Below are 17658 nucleotides of genomic sequence, written 5' to 3' on the forward strand. Positions count from 1 at the left end.
CACTAATTGTAACTCAATTAATGGTCACCACTTATTTAATCATCTGTTGCAGACTTTTAGCTAATTAATACAGTAATTTTTAATGAATACAGGGCACCATATGGCGCAGTGGCTAGCACTGGGACTGCGGCACCGTGGACTCGGGTTCGAATCCCGGCCCTGGATCACTGTCCGTGCGGAGTTTGCACATTTTCCCCATGTCTGCGTGGATTTCAACCCCACAACACAAAATTGTGCACGTTAGGCGGATTGGCCATTTTAAATTGCCCCTTAATTTGGAAAAAAAATAATCGGGTACTCTAAATTTATACAAATAAAAGATAAATTGCCTGATCAAGGATGAGGTTCTGTTTCTCAAGTTTCCTTTGAGCTTTATTGGAGCAGTACTCTAAATGTATATGGAAAAAGTACTTTTCACTGTACCTCACTGAGCCTTCTTCAAAATTCTTCAATCATGGGAGGTGGGGGTCACTGGCTGGACCAGCATTTACTGCTCATTCCAATTGCCCTTGAACTGCGTGTCTTGTGAGGCTATTTCAGAGGGCACGTTCAAATCAACCACAACATTGCTGTGGATCTGGAGTAATGTGTAGGCCAGGCCACGTAAGGAGAGCAGATTTCCTGAAGGACCCGACGGGTTTTTACAACAATCGACAAAGTCACCGTTAGACTTATACTTTGAGACTTTTATTCAATTTCAATATCTGTCATAGGCAGATTTGATCCCAGATCCCCAGAGCATTAACCTGGGTCTCTGGATTACTAGCCCAGTAACAATACCATTACTCTACTGCCTGGCCCACAGTCTTGGCAGAGTATGATGTCTTGTAACTTCACAAAATTACAAAGTAATTTATTTTTTCAATCAAATTCTGATAGCTCTGCAGTTTCTGGAAACATTTTGGTTGAAGGTGTTATTTTTAAAAATAAAGATCTAGCCGTTGCAATATGATTACCAAATACACCAATTCACTAATGATAATTAATGTTCACCACTGAATAATCATCAATGTAATTATTGTTTTGTGGTATGAAATCAATACATGGTTAATATAGAAAAGGTACAGAAGGGGAAATGGCTGCAGAAAGCCACGTGTTTGAGGTATAAAAGGGCTTCCTTGACCTTGTTACCAATGACAGTGAATACACTATGAAAATAACAATTTTAAAACTAAATGTGATTACACATGCGTAATTACAGCTTCTTACATTACATCAGTGAATATGTTTCAAAAGTACTTCATTGGCTTTAAAATACTTCAGAAGGTCCAGTGGCGGTGCAAGGTTTTATAGAAATGTACATTTATTCAAGTAGCCCGCAAACTAGGATATACCCCTGTCTCTGTAAGACTTAATTACCTGCAAATGCTCGCATTCAAAGCATTGTTTTGCATCTTTGACTATGTCTATATATATGTTTCTAGAACATACCTCTTAATTCACCTGAGGGAGGAGCAGTGCTCTGAAAGCTCGTGTTTGAAACAAACCTGTTGGACTTTAACGTGGTGTTGTAAGACTTCTATCCTGACAAGTGTGAGGTTGTCCATTTTGGAAGGACAAATATGAATTGACAAAACTCCTGGCCCCGATGGGCTACACCCTAGAGTTCTGAGGGAGGTGGCTGAAGAAATAGCGGAAGCGTTGGTTGAGATCTTTCATAAATCACTGGAGTCAGGGAAAGTCCCGGACGATTGGAAGATCGCTGTTGTAACCCCCTTGTTCAAGAAAGGATCAAGACAAAAGATGGAAAATTATAGGCTAATTAGCCTAACCTCGGTTGTTGGTAAAATTCTAGAATCGATCGTTAAGGATGAGATTTCAAAATTCTTGGAAGAGCAGGGTCGGATTAGAACAAGTCAACATGGATTTAGTAAGGGGAGGTCGTGCCTGACGAACCTGTTAGAATTCTTTGAGGAGGTGACAAGTAGGTTAGACCAGGGAAACCCAGTGGACGTGGTCTATCTGGATTTCCAAAAGGCCTTTGATAAGGTGCCACACAGAAGGCTGCTGAGTAAGGTGAGGGCCCATGGTGTTCGAGGTGAGCTACTGGCATGGGTTGAGGATTGGCTCTCTGACAGAAGGCAGAGAGTTGGGATAAAAGGTTCTTTTTCGGAATGGCAGCCGGTGACCAGCGGTGTCCCACAGGGTTCAGTGTTGGGGCTGCAGCTGTTCACCATATATATTAATGATCTGGATGAAGGGACTGGGGGCATTCTAGCGAAGTTTGCCGATGATACAAAGTTAGGTGGTCAGGCAGGTAGGGCTGAGGAAGTGGGGAGGCTGCAGAAGGATCTAGACAGTTTGGGAGAGTGGTGCAGGAAATGGCTGATGCAATTCAACCTGAGAAAATGTGAGGTCTTGCACTTTGGAAAAAAGAATCCAAGCATAGACTACTTTCTAAACGGTGAGAAAATTCATAATGCCAAAGTACAAAGGGATCTGGGAGTGCTAGTCGAGGATTCCCTAAAGGTAAACATGCAGGTTGAAACTGTGATTAAGAAAGCGAATGCAATGTTGTCATTTATCTCAAGAGGGTTGGAATATAAAAGCAGCGATGTGCTACTGAGCCTTTATAAAGCTCTGGTTAGGCCCCATTTGGAGTACTGTGTCCAGTTTTGGGCCCCACATCTCAGGAAGGACATACTGGCACTGGAGCGTGTCCAGCGGAGATTCACACGGATGATCCCTGGAATGGCGGGTCTAACATATGATGAACGGCTGAGGATCCTGGGATTGTATTCATTGGAGTTTAGAAGGTTAAGGGGAGATCTAATAGAAACTTACAAGATAATACATGGCTTAGAAAGGGTGGACGCAAAGAAACTGTTTCCGTTAGGCGAGGAGACGAGGACCCGTGGGCACAGCCTTAGGATTAGAGGGGGTAAATTTAGAACAGAAATGCGGAGACATTTCTTCAGCCAGAGAGTGGTGGGCCTGTGGAATTCATTGCCGCGGAGTGCAGTGGAGGCCGGGACGCTAAATGGCTTCAAGGCAGAGATAGATAAATTCTTGATGTCGCGAGGAATTAAGGGCTACGGGGAGAATGCTGGTAGGTGGAGTTGAAATGCCCATCAGCCATGATTGAATGGCGGAGTGGACTCGATGGGCCGAATGGCCTTACTTCCACTCCTATGTCTTATGGTCTTATGGATGACCAATCTCGGCGGCTGTGCCGGCTTTTGCTGATACCATAGCATGTGGCACATCGTCCGGTCTGTAAATTCGCAATCTAACTGCACTGAACCCCCTTCTGATTTCTCACCTGTCCCGGTTTTAATGAAAGGTGATGGTGAAAGACGAACTTTGTTGTCCTGTCGACAAATGCCGCCTGACCACCTGAGATGGTGCAGTACTTTTGGCGTTCTCCGCAGATGTTAGATTGATTTTCGATGGCAATGACAGTATGCTTTGACTCTTTTCGCGGGGCTCGTTGGTCTAGGAGTATGATTCTCGCTTTGGGTGTGTCGCTGTCGGAATTTGCGAGAGGTCCCGGGTTCAAATCCCGGACGAGCCCTTTGATGAGGTTTCCCGTTGGTCAAGCCGCATGTTTTCATCATTTCTTTGCGGCGTAGACGGCGGGATTCATTCACATTGGGTTTGCTTTGAGAAGCTGAGCTCAAACTGCATGGAACCAATACGTTCCCGAGAAGCTTGTCCATGTGAGGGCATTCACATTTCTATTGACTAATTCTGGTGGACTCAGACAGCTCTTTGTCCCTTTCATTTTATCAGTTCAACAACATCAGACTGTGAACTCTCACTTCCCCCTCCACCACATATTTTTTCCATCAACTTATCATTCCTTCCATTGATATGTTTTACCCTCAGCATCCCCCCCCCCTAGCCCATACCATCCTACTTCAGCAATCTGATCCCTGTTTGTAATTGTTCTCTGACGCACTGCTTACCTTTGTTCTGCCATTGACACATTCTGACCGCTTGATGCGCCATCAGCACCTTTGATAGCCTTGATTAGCCTCATTTACATTCCCTTTTTCTTTCTGTCCGAGACATTTTCGTCATTTCCCACCTATTGCTAGCCCTCTATTGAGGCCCAATACAGCACGCCACCACCCCACCCCCCACCGTGTAAAACTCCAATTCCAGTTCTCCAGCTTTGTCAAAGAGTCCACTTGACTGGAAACGACAGCTGCCATTTCGCTCCCCAGAGGCTGTCAGACCTGCTGAGATTATCCAGTATTTTCTGTTTTTGTTTCCGTTTGAAGCATCCGCAGTAAGTTGCATTTGTCATAAATTTAGACATGTTTGAGATGGTGATTAAATATGTTCATTTGTAAATCGCTGAAATTCTGTTGTGGATGAACTAGCTGCTAATATCCGAGCTGTGCGAGATATGAAAATTCTTCACCGCTCATTGCCTGCCGAAAATTCAGTGCTTGGGCCTTAATGTTCAATTCAGTGTAGTGGCTCGTGTTAGACGAAATCTCATTAGTCCTGGAACACACGAGATTCCGGAAACATTCAGGAAACAGAATTATTTTGTTCCCAATAATTGGGTACACTTTATGCTAAATGTTCGATGTTTCTGCCCGGTTTCGAACCGGGGACTTTTCGGGTGTGAGATGAATGTGATAACCACTACACTACAGAAACCGCTAGCAATCAACGTACGTGCGGAATGTACAACCTCACTGTGTTGCTGCAGATTCTGATGGTCTGTTTGAGAGGCCAGGTCCCTTGTTGCAAGCGACAGCTGTTTCTTAAATTACAGATGTCTCAACATATAAAGCCGTGAGATGTAGAAATGATATCTAAATTAATATAAGTTATATTTTGCTTAATGTCGGTTGGAACCTGCAACAGTACATTGAGGTCTGTTGGAACCTGCAACAGTACATTGAGGTTCAACATTGCACAGGGCCACTGATTGCGGTGCTCCCAGCAGTTTCTGTGGTGTAGTGGTTATCACATTCGCCTAACACGCGAAAACTCTCCGGTTCGAAACCCGGCCGAAACATCCCGTGCTTCTCAATTTGTGTGACGAATGTTTGCATAAAATACCTTTCGTCCTCAATCTCGCACGATCGAGGAACATGAGATTTGGTCTCTCATGAGATATTAAAATTCCTGCAACAAAGTCAGAAGTATGGAATATTCAAGACGCCAGTGGAAGAAAAGCCTTCCCTATTTTGCCACGATTCGGATATTTGCAGTTTGTTCATCCACCACAGAATCTTTTGGGTTTACAGATGCAGATGAACATATTTAATCTCAATTTCAAACATGTCTAAATGTGCGGTAAAAGCAATTTACTGCGTATGCGTCAATGGGAAAGAAAAACAGAAAACACAGGAAATTCTCAGCTGGTCTGACAGCCTCTGTGGAGAGAGATGGCAAGTGTCGTTTCGAGTCTGGGTGACTCTTTGTCGAAGCTGGACAACTGGATCTTTGGTCAGGTGCAGACTGGCGGAGTGTGTGAGGGAAGTGGGAGGAGAGGGGAGCGTGAAGCATTGGGCCTCGACAGACGGCCAGCGATGGGTGGAGAATAACAAAAATGTGTTGGGTCGAAAGAAAAAGGGAATGTAAATGTTTCTAATCAGTGTTAAGAACTGTGCTGACAGAGGCGATTAGAAGATTAGAATGTGTTAATGGCAGAGGACAATGAGGAACAAGGGGCGGATTTCCCAAGCGGGATGCGATTGGCTAGGGGAATAGGGAGGGGGAGACAATGGGAAAGGAAGACATATCAATGGAAGCAATGAAAACAAGTTGATGGAAATAAACCTGTGGTAACGTGGGAAGAGTGATTTCACGGTGCGAAGTTGTTGAGCGTACTGTAAAATCCGCAAGGCTGTACCGTGCCTATTCGGAGGATGGGGGCTGTTCCTCGGCGTTGTGCTGAGCTACATGGGAACATTGCAGCAGGCCAAGATCGGACATGTGGACATGAGAGCAGGACAGTGAGTTCAAATAGCAAGCGACAGGAGAGTCTGCCACCAGCTTCTCGATGGAGCGAAGGTGTTTTGCAAAGCGGTCACCCAGTCGGCATTTAGTCTCTCCAATGCAGAGAAGATGGCATTGGGATCAGCAAATGCAACAGGCCAGATTGAAGGATGTCTTATAGTAATGTGTACTCAAAAGGACAGACACAAACGATACAGTAACTGACTTAGAGGAAATGCCAGAGACTTAACTGAACCAGCTTTGAGAAAGGAAAAACGGTCTTCCTGATGGAGAAACAGGAAAAGCCAGCGTTGGAATCCAGGCTCAAAGTTGATTTGCAATTACCCCTCCTTTCTTAGACATGAAGGGTATTTAGGCTGCAGCATTTTACACACCAAAACACAAAGAGGTCAAATATTTGAAAAAACCATAATTGTCAATTCTTCAACTCAGCTCAAGCCTAGGGCAGCATGGTGGCCTAGTGGTTAGCACAACCGCCTCACGGCACTGAGGTCCCAGGTTCGATCCCGGTTCTGGGTCACTGTCCGTGTGGAGTTTGCACGTTCTCCCCGTGTCTGCGTGGGTTTTGCCCCCACAACCCAAAAAATGTGCAGAGTAGGTGGATTGGCCACGCTAAATTGCCCCTTAATTGGAAAAAATAATTGGCTAATCTAAATTTATAAAAAAAAAACTCAACTCAAGCCTTGAATAACGAAACAAATATTGAGTAAAGTCGGTTGCTTTTTTCTGTGGGATTTAAGAATGCTGCATTAATAATAGACTAGAGCATTCCGCCGTTAGAGATTTGCTGAACAAATGCTTCAGTTCAATATAGGTTCTTCTTCTGGCTTGTAAGTTTAGACATCTGTTGTAAAGAAACAGACGTGTTCTTGTAAGAAGTGACATGGCCTCTCAGCCGAACCATGCGAAGCTGCAACAAGGCAGCTGAGTTGAAGGTGACACAGGTCCGTTGGAGTGTGCGTTGCCAGCTGTTTCTGTAGTGTAGTGGTTATCGTATTTGCTTTGCACGCGAATGGTCCCGGTTCGAAACCGGGCAGAAACATTCCAGAGAGATTCCAGTTTAGTCTGTTTTTAAATATTACCTCGATCTCGTAACTGGTCTTCATCATCGAGGAATAGCAAAAGCTTGTAACTTCTGTGGGCCAGTGGTGCAATGGGTAACGCGTCTGACTAGGAATCAGGAGATCCCAGGTTCTACTCCTGGCTGGCTGGCAGTTCCTAGTTTTGGCGTCCCCTTTAGTTCAGTGGGTTGGACAGCTGGTTCCCGATGCAGAGCAAAGTGAGCAGGGCATCATCAATTCTCGTATCAGCTGTGGTTACTTATGAAAGCCCTGCCCTCTCAATTTAGCTTCAAGCAAAACATAACTTATCTTCAGTTCAGCAAAGTTCTATATCCGATGCTTTGATAAGTTGAGACGTCAGTATCAAAGAAACTGCTTCTTGTAATAAGTTACATGGCCTCTCAGCGGAACCATTAGAAGCTGCAGCAACACATTGAGGTTGAGCATTGCACACGTCCACTGATCGCTCCGCTCGGAGCAGTTTCTGTAGTGTAGTGATCATCACATTCGCCTAACACGCGAAAGGTCCCCGGTTCGAAACCGCGCAGAAACATCCGGTGCTTTTCATTTCGTGTGACACATGTTTGCACAAAATATGTTTGTTCCTCAATCTCGCACATGAGATTTGGTCTCGCATAATGTATAAAAATTCCTGCAGCAAAGTCAGAAATACTGAATATTCAAGATGCCAGGGGAAGAAAAGCCTTCCCTATTTTGCCACGATTCGGATATTAGCAGTTTGTTCAGTCACCACAGAATCTTTTGGGTTTACAGATGCAGATGAACATATTTAATCACCATTTCAAACATGTCTAAATGTACGATAAAAGCATTTACTGCGGATGCGTCAATGGGGAACAAAAACAGAAAACACAGGGCAGTCTCAGCTGGTCTGGCAGTCTCTGTGGAGAGAGATGGCAGCTGACGTTTCGAGTCTGGGTGACTCTTTGTCAAAGCTGGAGAACGGGCAATAGGGTCAGATTCAGGCTATTGTGGCTGGGGCGGGGCTGACGTGACGCATTGGTCCTTGGTAGAGTGTCAGCGACTGGTGGCAAATAACGAAAATGTGTTCGACAGAAAGGAAAAGGGAATGTAATTGAGGCTAATCAGGGCTAAGAAAGGTGCTGATAGAGGCGCATTAAGAGGTCAGAATGTGTTCATGGTAGAACAAAAGTAAGCAGCGAGGCAGAGGAAAATGAGATTAAAATCGCTTATTGTCACTAGTGGGCTTCAAATGAAGTTACTGTCGCCACATTCCGGCGCCTGTTGGGGGAGGCTGGTACTGGCCTATCGTGGTCCGCTTTCAAAGCCAGCGATTTCGCACTGTGCTAATCCAGCCCCTGCAATAGAGATCAGATTGCTCAAGTGGGATCGGATGGGCTGGATGGAGGGGGCAATGGTGAGGGCAAAACATATCGTTGGAATTAATGTAAATAATTTAATGGAAATAAACAGGAGGTTAAGGGGGTAGATAGAGTTGAGAGTCTGAGGTTGTTGCACTGATTGTTAAGTCGGGAAGGCTGGAACATGCCTAATCAGAGGATGAGGAGCTATTCCCCCAGTTTCTGCTGGGTTTCTGTGGAACATTGCAGCAGGCCAGGGTCGAAATTAAGACATACATAATAAATAAATATGTGAATGTAAATGGGGAATTGGGAATGTTTCACTGTCAAAATAAATATTGGTTAAAAATAGACTAGCGATTCAAGAAGGCAATTCACCATCACCATCCCAATAGCAAATAGCTGTGGGCAATAAATGCTGGAGCAGCCAGGGGTGTTCACATCCCCCGAATGAATGAAATGGAACAGACTGAGAGCTGCCGGAATCCACCAGAATAGAGATAAGTGAATGTCCACTCATAGACAAGCTTTTCGAAAATGTTTCGATTTTCTCGGAAACGTATTGGTTCCATGCAGTTGGAGCTCAGCTTCTCAAAGCAAACCCAATGTGAATGAATCCCGCCGACTACGCCAGAGAGAAATGAAGAAAACATGTTGCTTGACCAACGGAAAACCTCATCAAAGGGCTCGTCCGGGATTAACCCGGGACCTCTCGCAAATTCCGACAGCAAGACACCCAAAGCGAGAATCATACCCCTAGATCAACGAACCCCTCGAAAGTGCCCGCCGCATACTGTCATTGACATCGAAAGTCGATCTAACATCTGCGGAGAAAGCGGAAAATACTGGAACAACTCAGGGAGTCAGGCGGCATTTCTCGACAGGGCAACAAAGTCCGTCTTTCACCATCACCTTTCATTGAAACCGGGACAGGTTAGAAATGTAGGACGTCTTAACCATGTGAACTCCCGGAGGGAGGAAACAGAACAACAGGAAAGGCCTCTAATGGGGGGCAAGTCAGGAGAGATTAAATGGGAAAAGGCCTTGGCTTCCCTGGCCACAGAGTGAGGTCCGCATCGAATCAGAGAATGATTAGAAGGGACACTCAATTGATGTGCTACAAAATATTGATTTTGGTGGTATATATCACTAGTAATTGTTTCTAAAAGCAGTAGACAAAATCTTCCCAATTACATGAAAAATTAGATAGTGAGAGATGAATTTTATTTATTATGATGAATTTTATTTACTGTGTTGTGATATGTTAACATCCGTAATTCTACCATAAAATGACAAAGGAATAAGATTCAACGGAAACTTTCAAAGGAGAATTGTGAAGGGAAAGCACCATGGCTAATGTGGGGTGTGAAAGGCGATTGGGACAGCGTTTTCAAATAGACACAGGAAAACTGAATCCTCGTTCCGTTCCCTAAATCTCTATGGTTCAGGACCGTTCATGTCACTCCCACTGTTTGTTCTCAGTCACTTGAGCAGTGAGCAGGTGCAGGATGGTCACAGGCCTCTGGAGATCGAACCGTCGCTATTCCCGCTCCAGCGTTTGTTCCGCCGCACAGTTTGATCAGTTTAGAGTCTGCGGTGTCCACGACCACAGCTTCCGTTTGCTGCTCTCGATCTGAACCGATTGTGCTGGTGGATACATCGCTGCTTCTGGCCCCTTCCTATCACTACTTCTGTAAACAATGCAGATCTGTAGGAATCTGTATGGCTGCGTCAGCAGATCATTTCCTGCATTGAAAAAACACGGAAAACATCAGTTGTTGATCTAAAGTGCAACCACAAATGCTGTGTCTGATTCTATCATATAAACACATAAAGTAGATGGAATGAGGCAGGAAGTCAGACGTAAATATAATTAACATGAGTCAAAGAGGACAAAGAATTCAGGGATCGAATGCGAAAATTTCGGAACACGATGCTGATGATGTTACAGAGTTAAAGGATCCAGGATTTATCAACAGCGACGCAGATATTAGAACAGATGCAGCAAGTGTAAATATGTATATATCGCTGTTGGGAATGCTGTTCAAACATATGGATGGTTCTGTTACTCTTCTTTCGTTTGGTATTAACCTCACAGAGAGTGTGGGACGCTTTGGGAAAGATGAAGCAGGGATGAAAGACAATAATCCTGAGCAGAGACTTCAGCGACTGGAGCAAGTGTACGAGAAACGTTGCCGGGAACAGAATCCATCACTCAGCTTAAGGAAGAAGTGGATAAATATCGGACCAGTAAATAGAAATTTAAAAATGATGAAATCTATGGAACAAGCAGATAATTAATCAGTGGATAACTCCTTAAGCGAGACAGTACAAAATAATGGACCGAATTTCCTCTCTTTGGGCTGTAAAACACTATGATTGTAAGATAATCAATGGCTCTGCTCAGTCAGACAGGAAACAGAGCACTGACTATCTGAATCATTGTAACCTGGTGTTACACACAGGAAGCAGAGAGGTTTGGAATCACTGACGGTTCAAGTGGTCTATGGATTGAGAAACAGACAGTCGCTCAGTGGCACCTTGAGTAATGCCAGGTAACGACATCCTATAATAGTACCATCGGTGACAATGTGGCCCCTCAGTCTCACATTGAGGGGGAGCAAGTCATGGTCTGGAAATCAGACCCGGATTGATCCGCCTTTTGCGCACTTTCATCATCATGACCAGGAATCCCAGGAAAGAGCTGTTTCCAGCTGGAACTCTGATGCTGCTGATATTGCTGAGTTTAGTTTCCTATCTGATGCATTGTTTTAACAATCACATAATACCGTGTGGTTATGTGGATTTTATTTTGTTCCCAGCCGTTCATTGTGAGGATCAGAGCTCCCACCCTGAGCAGGTTGTGTCTCAGGAACGGGATCGGGCTGAACTGAACTGTCAGATCTCCATTGGTTCTGGCTGTTCCGTAGCCTGGTACAGACAGACACTGACAGGGGCTCTCACATTTATCGCCTCCATTTACCAGGGGACTGAGACCAAAGGATGCTCCACCCTGTCCTTGGAGAGAACAAAGAAGTCCAATACCATCTGTATAGATGTCAGCGCGGTCCAGGACTCCGGAATGAATCTCTGTGTGAAGCAGACACGGTGAGAGACAGAGCGGATCCGGCTCGACAATATCTACAGATGAGAGCGCGGTCCAGGACTCCGGAATGTATCTCTGTGTGAAGCAGACACAGTGAGACACAGAGCGGATCTGGCTGGACAATATCTTGTTCACTGTCGGGTCTCCGCTGCCCTGTTAACATTTGCCCAAACCAGAACATTTAGAGATGCCGGTGATGATCATAAATGTTACTTTCCCATGTTTAAACTTCTATCTGGACAATCTTCCAACACATTACAGCTGTTACAAGTAAAGTAAAGCCGCCATAGACCCAAATCAGCAGAGGCTGCTCTCCATTTTGAGTGGAATGCTGACTGGTGGTGATTTAACCGGATGATCACCACACCTTAGACAAGGGACAAGGTTGAGAACGCGGGGCTTAGGAATAACCTCTGTTATAGCTGTTACAAGAGATATAGAGGAACAGGGCAGACTAAGTAAACGTCTCTATTTAATTGTCCCAACTACAAAGTTAAGAGGCAGGCAGAAAATCTGACTCTTCTTTCTCTTTCACATACTGAGATTGATGTGCAAGAGAAGGATAGATAATCAATGATTCAGATAGATAGAAAGATTGATAGTCGGTAGATAGATGGTTTGACAGACATAGGAACATAGGCAGACAAATAGAATGATAGATGGATTCAGTAAGAAATCTCGAAACAAACCTGTTGGTCTTTAAGCTCGTGTTGTAAGACTTCTTACTGTCCCACCCAGTCCGGCATCTTCACATCATGGTAGATAGACTGTTAGATTAGCTTATTCTGCCTATATACTCAAGCACTTTTTCTATTTGTCCTTAGACATATCGTGATGTAAATTTTACTTCTGTTTTAACAGCTGTTCTTTATCATTCAGAGACATTTCAGATATCGAAATATCGGGTAACACAATGTCAGACTATCTCGCTTCAACACAACGCTACTTTCACTACAAATGACTTTGTATTCTGGTGCCGGCAGTTCTCCAATCAAGCTCCCGAGTATCTGGTCTCCACACTCTGAGGTTAAAGAGTTCAGGGAAGGTTTAAAGTATCCCTGGATCTTGAGAAAGGCTCCACCACTCTCAGTGATAACATGGTTGAGCTGACAGACTGTGCGGTGTATTACAATGCAGTGAGACACTGTGTAACAAAGAGATGAGAACCCTGCACCCTGCTCACTCGATATGGGGACTGCAGAGACATGTAGCGAATGGGCTTTAGAAGTGAGTGTGATACAAGCAAAATCAATTAAAAGGTTCTTCCTTATGGACTTAAAACATATGCTTTATTGTTGTTAATAATCTAATTTGAAGATAATCCTCAGTAGAAACACATAAATCATTGGGTGATACATTGGCTTACTGGAATTTGGTTACCATCATTGTTTGATGTTTAGGGAACCTTCAGGCCTTCCATTGTTCCGAAATTAACATTCCAAATGTATCAGTTTGGGTATATCAGTTTATTTCGTTAAGCTATTTATGCAAATAACAAGTACCTTACAAATGATGTAGGCACGTTGAGGCAAATGAGCTCGCATCAATCCGAAATAGCAAGTGCAGCAAAAGCAGTGTAATGGTAAATGCATCAGATGCGGTAATAAAAACATCAAAGTAATTAACCCCGTAATAAGTTGCCACAATAAAATCTCCCCAATATTCGAGAATAAATCGAGAATCGCCGTTTCACAGAGAATATTCCACTAGATGGCGCGCTAGCACATTATCTGTGTCCAAAATTTACAATGCCGCCAGTTCACCGCCGTTACAGCTGACAGCTGAGGAATACAGGAAATGTCTATGCTTCGTGTCATTTCCCGGTAAACGATATGTATTTAGTGCAAGAGCCAATATATGAATTACAGAAGCTCTGACACAGAGCACGTTTCTGGGACTCAGCATCTGGAATCTAGTCCCACTCCAGGACTTTCTGGTCCGTAGCCTGGTTAAACGGATCGATGATCAGCTGTAAATTCTTCCATTATGCCCAATTACGGGTCGTAAGAGCTGTAGGGTTTTCTGGTCAAACAAACTGCAGGAGGCGATTGAAACTACTGCAGTCAAGTATAATCATCGAATGTTAGAATTGAAAATTTGAGAGATCACCTCGATTTCAGGCTCCAATTCAGACTCGCCCCTAATCGCAATGTCTGCCTAACGCTATGTGATGTTTATCGCCGCTCTGACAGTTTTTGTACAGGTTCAACCCAGTTCTGTATCTCTGTGGGGCGGAACGCGCAGTAATACACCGCGGAGTCTGTCAGCTCTGTATTAGTCACATTCAGCGGGACGGTGCGGATTGTATCATTTAGCTCCGCTGAGAAACGGCCCCCAGGGGATATCTCTGTGTTTTTGATGTATTTACTTCTCCGCAGCATATACTCCATGGACCCGCTTGGGTACTGACGGTACCAGAATAGATAAGGATCTGTGCTGCCTGTAGCTGGATAATTACAGAATAACTTCACATCTTCTCCTTCATTAACTGTGACAGCAGCCGGTGTCTGTGAAACGGGGTCTCCTCGACAATGTCCTGTAAGAACCCAGAGATATTAAATTACACAATGTGACTTCACCATGTTTCCCAGATTTTTTCCGTCATCCTGAATATTACGCCCAGAGAGAAATCAGACAACAGAACAGAAATATATTTTTCACAGCTCAGTGGCTGTGACGGGAAGCTGATTGTGTCCATTAAATAAATCTTGTATCATAAAGATTCAGTTCTTTCTAACGAGGTCCGGTCCTCGGCTTCAGTCACTGTAACTGGAAGCGGAAAGTACTAACGGCCAATCTGTTTGACAGTCTGCTGTTTGTCAAGGTCATTCACTGGGACGAGAGGAACTTCAATCTCAGCCCAACTCTACTGCTCTCATTCCCCCGGGGAAACGTGGCGACTTCCAGCAAACAGTGTTCCGTGTTCAGACCAGCGCGATCCGGATGACTTTTCCATGTTGGGGTCAATCACTTTGTCCGACCACCCACACCCTTGTATTGAGCGAACCGCCTGACAGAATGTAATGTGTAGAAAAGCTGTGACATAAAGAGTTGAGCAACTTGTGAACTTACCGCTTAAAAGAGCGGCCGCTGAGATGAATAAATACAAAATAACAGGCGACATGTTTGCAGAAAGTTTGCGGCGGTTTCAACAGAATGAGACAGCTGAGCTTGAAATTGTTTCAGTCAAGAGTGGAGAAGATGTTGAGTCACTTCTGGGTTAATGTTGATTGGTACATTACCGAAAACGTCATCGGGTGACATCCAATCAGCTTCAAGCTCCTTTGTTCTTCAGTTCAAACAATGATCTCACAGTTCCTTTGATCTTCAATTAATCCGATTGGCGCAGAGCGAAATGAACAAAGTGAATTGGTCATATGGCAACAGAGATTTGGACTGGAATCAAACCGAGTGTTGACCCAACTTTAACACATTCAACCCGTCATGCGGATTGAATGTAAACTGCGAGTGGTCCAGTAACAGTGCTGAAGGACCCAATTAAAATAGCTACTCTCTGACGATGAGAACTCGCCGCAGCTGATCGAGGCAGCCAGCGGGCCCTGAGGGATTTGAATAGAACAATACGATAAATAGACACGGCACGTTTTAACTGAGTTAGATGGTGGAGAGGGGAGGATGGCTGTTTGTTGTATTCTATATAAATGTTTCTGGATCATACCTCTCCAGTCACCTGAAGAAGCTGCTGCGCTCCGAAAGCTCGTGTTTGAAACAAACCTGTTGGACTTTAACCTGGTGTTGTCAGACTTCTTACTGTGCTCACCCCAGTCCAACGCCGGCATCTCCACATCATGTTGTATTTGTGAGCAATAGGAATGTGTGTTCGCAGGACGGGCTCAGTGAACTTGGGATGAGTTGATAATTAGAAATCTTTACAGATTACTGATTTTAAAAATAATTGTTTTTCCAGGAAATTAATAGTTAACCAACAGGACCACTGACATCCACTGGAAATGGATGGCTGCACTTAGAACAATGTCATTCAATAAACTGGTCAAGTCTCCTTTCACCGCATCTTCCGAACCCACAAACTCTTCCATGTAGAAGGACAGGGACAACAGACACATGGGACACCATCACCTGCAAGTTTTTCTCCAAGACACACACTCTCCTCACTTGGAAATATATCGCCCTTCCTTTAGTTTCGCGGGGCCAGCATCACTTCACAAATTGTCTCTTATGCTTTCCTGGAGCGGATTGAAAAATGGAAATGTCAGGAAGGAGAAATGCATAAAAGCGAGAAATAATGAATGTGAAATCTAAAACAAAAAGGGAGGCAAGGAACAGCTTAATTATAATCACCTATTGTCACAAGTAGGCTTCAATGAAGTTACTGTGAAAACCTCTAGTCGCCACATTCCGATGCCTGTTCGGGGAGGCCGGTACGGGAATTGAACTGCATTCACAAGCCAGTTAGTTAGCCCACTGTGCTAAACCACTCTGCTAAACCAGAAATAAAGCAAAAATGCATTTCCTTCGAACTCACTGCTGTTTTATTTGCGCCTATTTAAAATGTCGAATTGTTTGGAACACGTTTCTCAATCAAAGGCCGCTGTAAACCACCTACCCCATTGATGAACTTGCGCTTTATTGGTGATCCGGACCGTGTATAGTTCCCGAATCGCCGTCAGAGGGCGCTCTGGTCACATATGGTCCCAATTCCTAACTGGAAGTATTGAAATAAACATTGTGGTGCCCTCGCCATGGGCTGCCAGGCTGCAGCCTCATGTCGCTGTTCAGACTCTGAACCGCCTTACCTGGTCTGCATTATTGGAGATGTTGCTGCCGATGTTCCTTTTGAGTTTTGATTGTATCACTTTTTAAATTAATTTATGGGATGTGGGTTTCGCTGGCTAGACTAGAATTTATTGCCCATCCCCAGTTTCCTTTCAGAAGGTAGTGGTGAGTTACCTTCTTGACCCACTGCAGCCCTTCAGGTGTAGGTAAAACCACAGTGCTGTTAGAGAGACATTCCAGGATGTTTCCCCAGCGACAGTGAAGGAATGGTGATATGTTTCCCAGTCAGGGTGGTAAGTCACTTGCAGGGGAGCCTCCAGGTGGTGGGATTCCCAGATACCTGCTGCTCGTGTCCTTCCAGATGGTAGTGGCCGTGGGTTTGGAAGATGCTGAGTGAGGGATATTGGTGAGTTCCTGCAGTGCATCTTGTAAATGGAAAGCAATGCAATGGCCGGGGATCGGTATTACTGTTGCAGTAGAAAATTCCCTAAACTCTGACTGGCGGAGAATGAACCATAGCTCACCACTTTACATCATTATATCATATTAGTCATCGGTTCATTCCTAGATTTGAATATCTGTTGACTTCCTAACTCATGTAACTCAAATTTAATTGTTGGTTAACTAATAAGTAGTTAATTTTTATTCCTCATTTGGACGTTGGTGGCATGGACAGTATTTGATGTCCATCAGAATAGCTCTTTATCCGAGAGGCTACAGAGGGAAACTAAGCGTCAAGGAGATTTGTGTGGATTTAGAGTTACATGTCCATCACTGCCCTGATGTGACAGTTGCAAGTCGTGGGATGTTCAGTTTGAGCGGTCCTGACTTGATGTTCGGAGAAGAAACAAAGGATTTGCAACATCTTCCTATCTATTCTATCTATGTCCTTCATCTTTTAGTACACATCCATGAGGTCACAATCAGGCTGCTCTGCTTTAAGGAGAACAATCCCAACCTAACCGGCCTCGCTTCTTGGCTCAAACGTTTGTGTGAATCTCCTCTGCACCCTTTCGAGTGCAATCATGTTGTTCCTAGAGTGTGGCGACCAGAATGCCAGACAGCACTGGAGCTGCGGCTAAACCAACTTTCTACGCAGCTCCCTTCTCTTATATTCTATGCCTCGGCTAGTAAAGGCTTTCCCGAAAGACTTTTTACTACGTTATGGAATCATAGAATCTCTACAGTGTAGGAGGTCATTCGTTCCATACTGTGGGTCAGCAGTCTATCACCAACGGTGTTAGTGTTAGTAAATTATTCAGCACTGAGCGAAATCTTCATCAGTGATATAGATGGAAACGAGGACCGATTGGCTGATTGGGATGGTTCTGAATAGATGTCCAAGGTATCAGAGAAAAAGCTTCAAATGTTTATATTAAGGCATGAAAAAGGAAATGCACATGACTTCCAGAAATACATAAAGTAGGGACAAACGTCGGAGTGTTGCTTTTGTTGCAATTTGAAGAAT

The 17658-nt window shown here is 44.3% G+C and overlaps 3 non-coding genes across 3 annotated transcripts; all 3 read left to right on the forward strand.

Moving 5' to 3' along the window:
* The first annotated feature begins 3424 nt into the window (after window positions 1–3424).
* Window positions 3425–3514, forward strand: trnap-ugg. Its single transcript is given in 2 exon segments — window positions 3425–3460; window positions 3479–3514. It is a non-coding gene; the product is annotated as a tRNA-Pro (tRNA).
* Window positions 3515–6895: 3381 nt separating this feature from the next.
* trnaa-ugc lies at window positions 6896–6967 on the forward strand. The gene has a single exon. It is a non-coding gene; the product is annotated as a tRNA-Ala (tRNA).
* A 499-nt stretch (window positions 6968–7466) lies between these two features.
* trnav-aac lies at window positions 7467–7539 on the forward strand. Its single transcript has one exon. It is a non-coding gene; the product is annotated as a tRNA-Val (tRNA).
* The last annotated feature ends 10119 nt before the right edge of the window (window positions 7540–17658 follow it).

Source organism: Scyliorhinus canicula, unplaced genomic scaffold (genome assembly GCF_902713615.1).
Source record: "Scyliorhinus canicula unplaced genomic scaffold, sScyCan1.1, whole genome shotgun sequence".
Classification (NCBI taxonomy): Eukaryota; Metazoa; Chordata; class Chondrichthyes; order Carcharhiniformes; family Scyliorhinidae; genus Scyliorhinus; species Scyliorhinus canicula.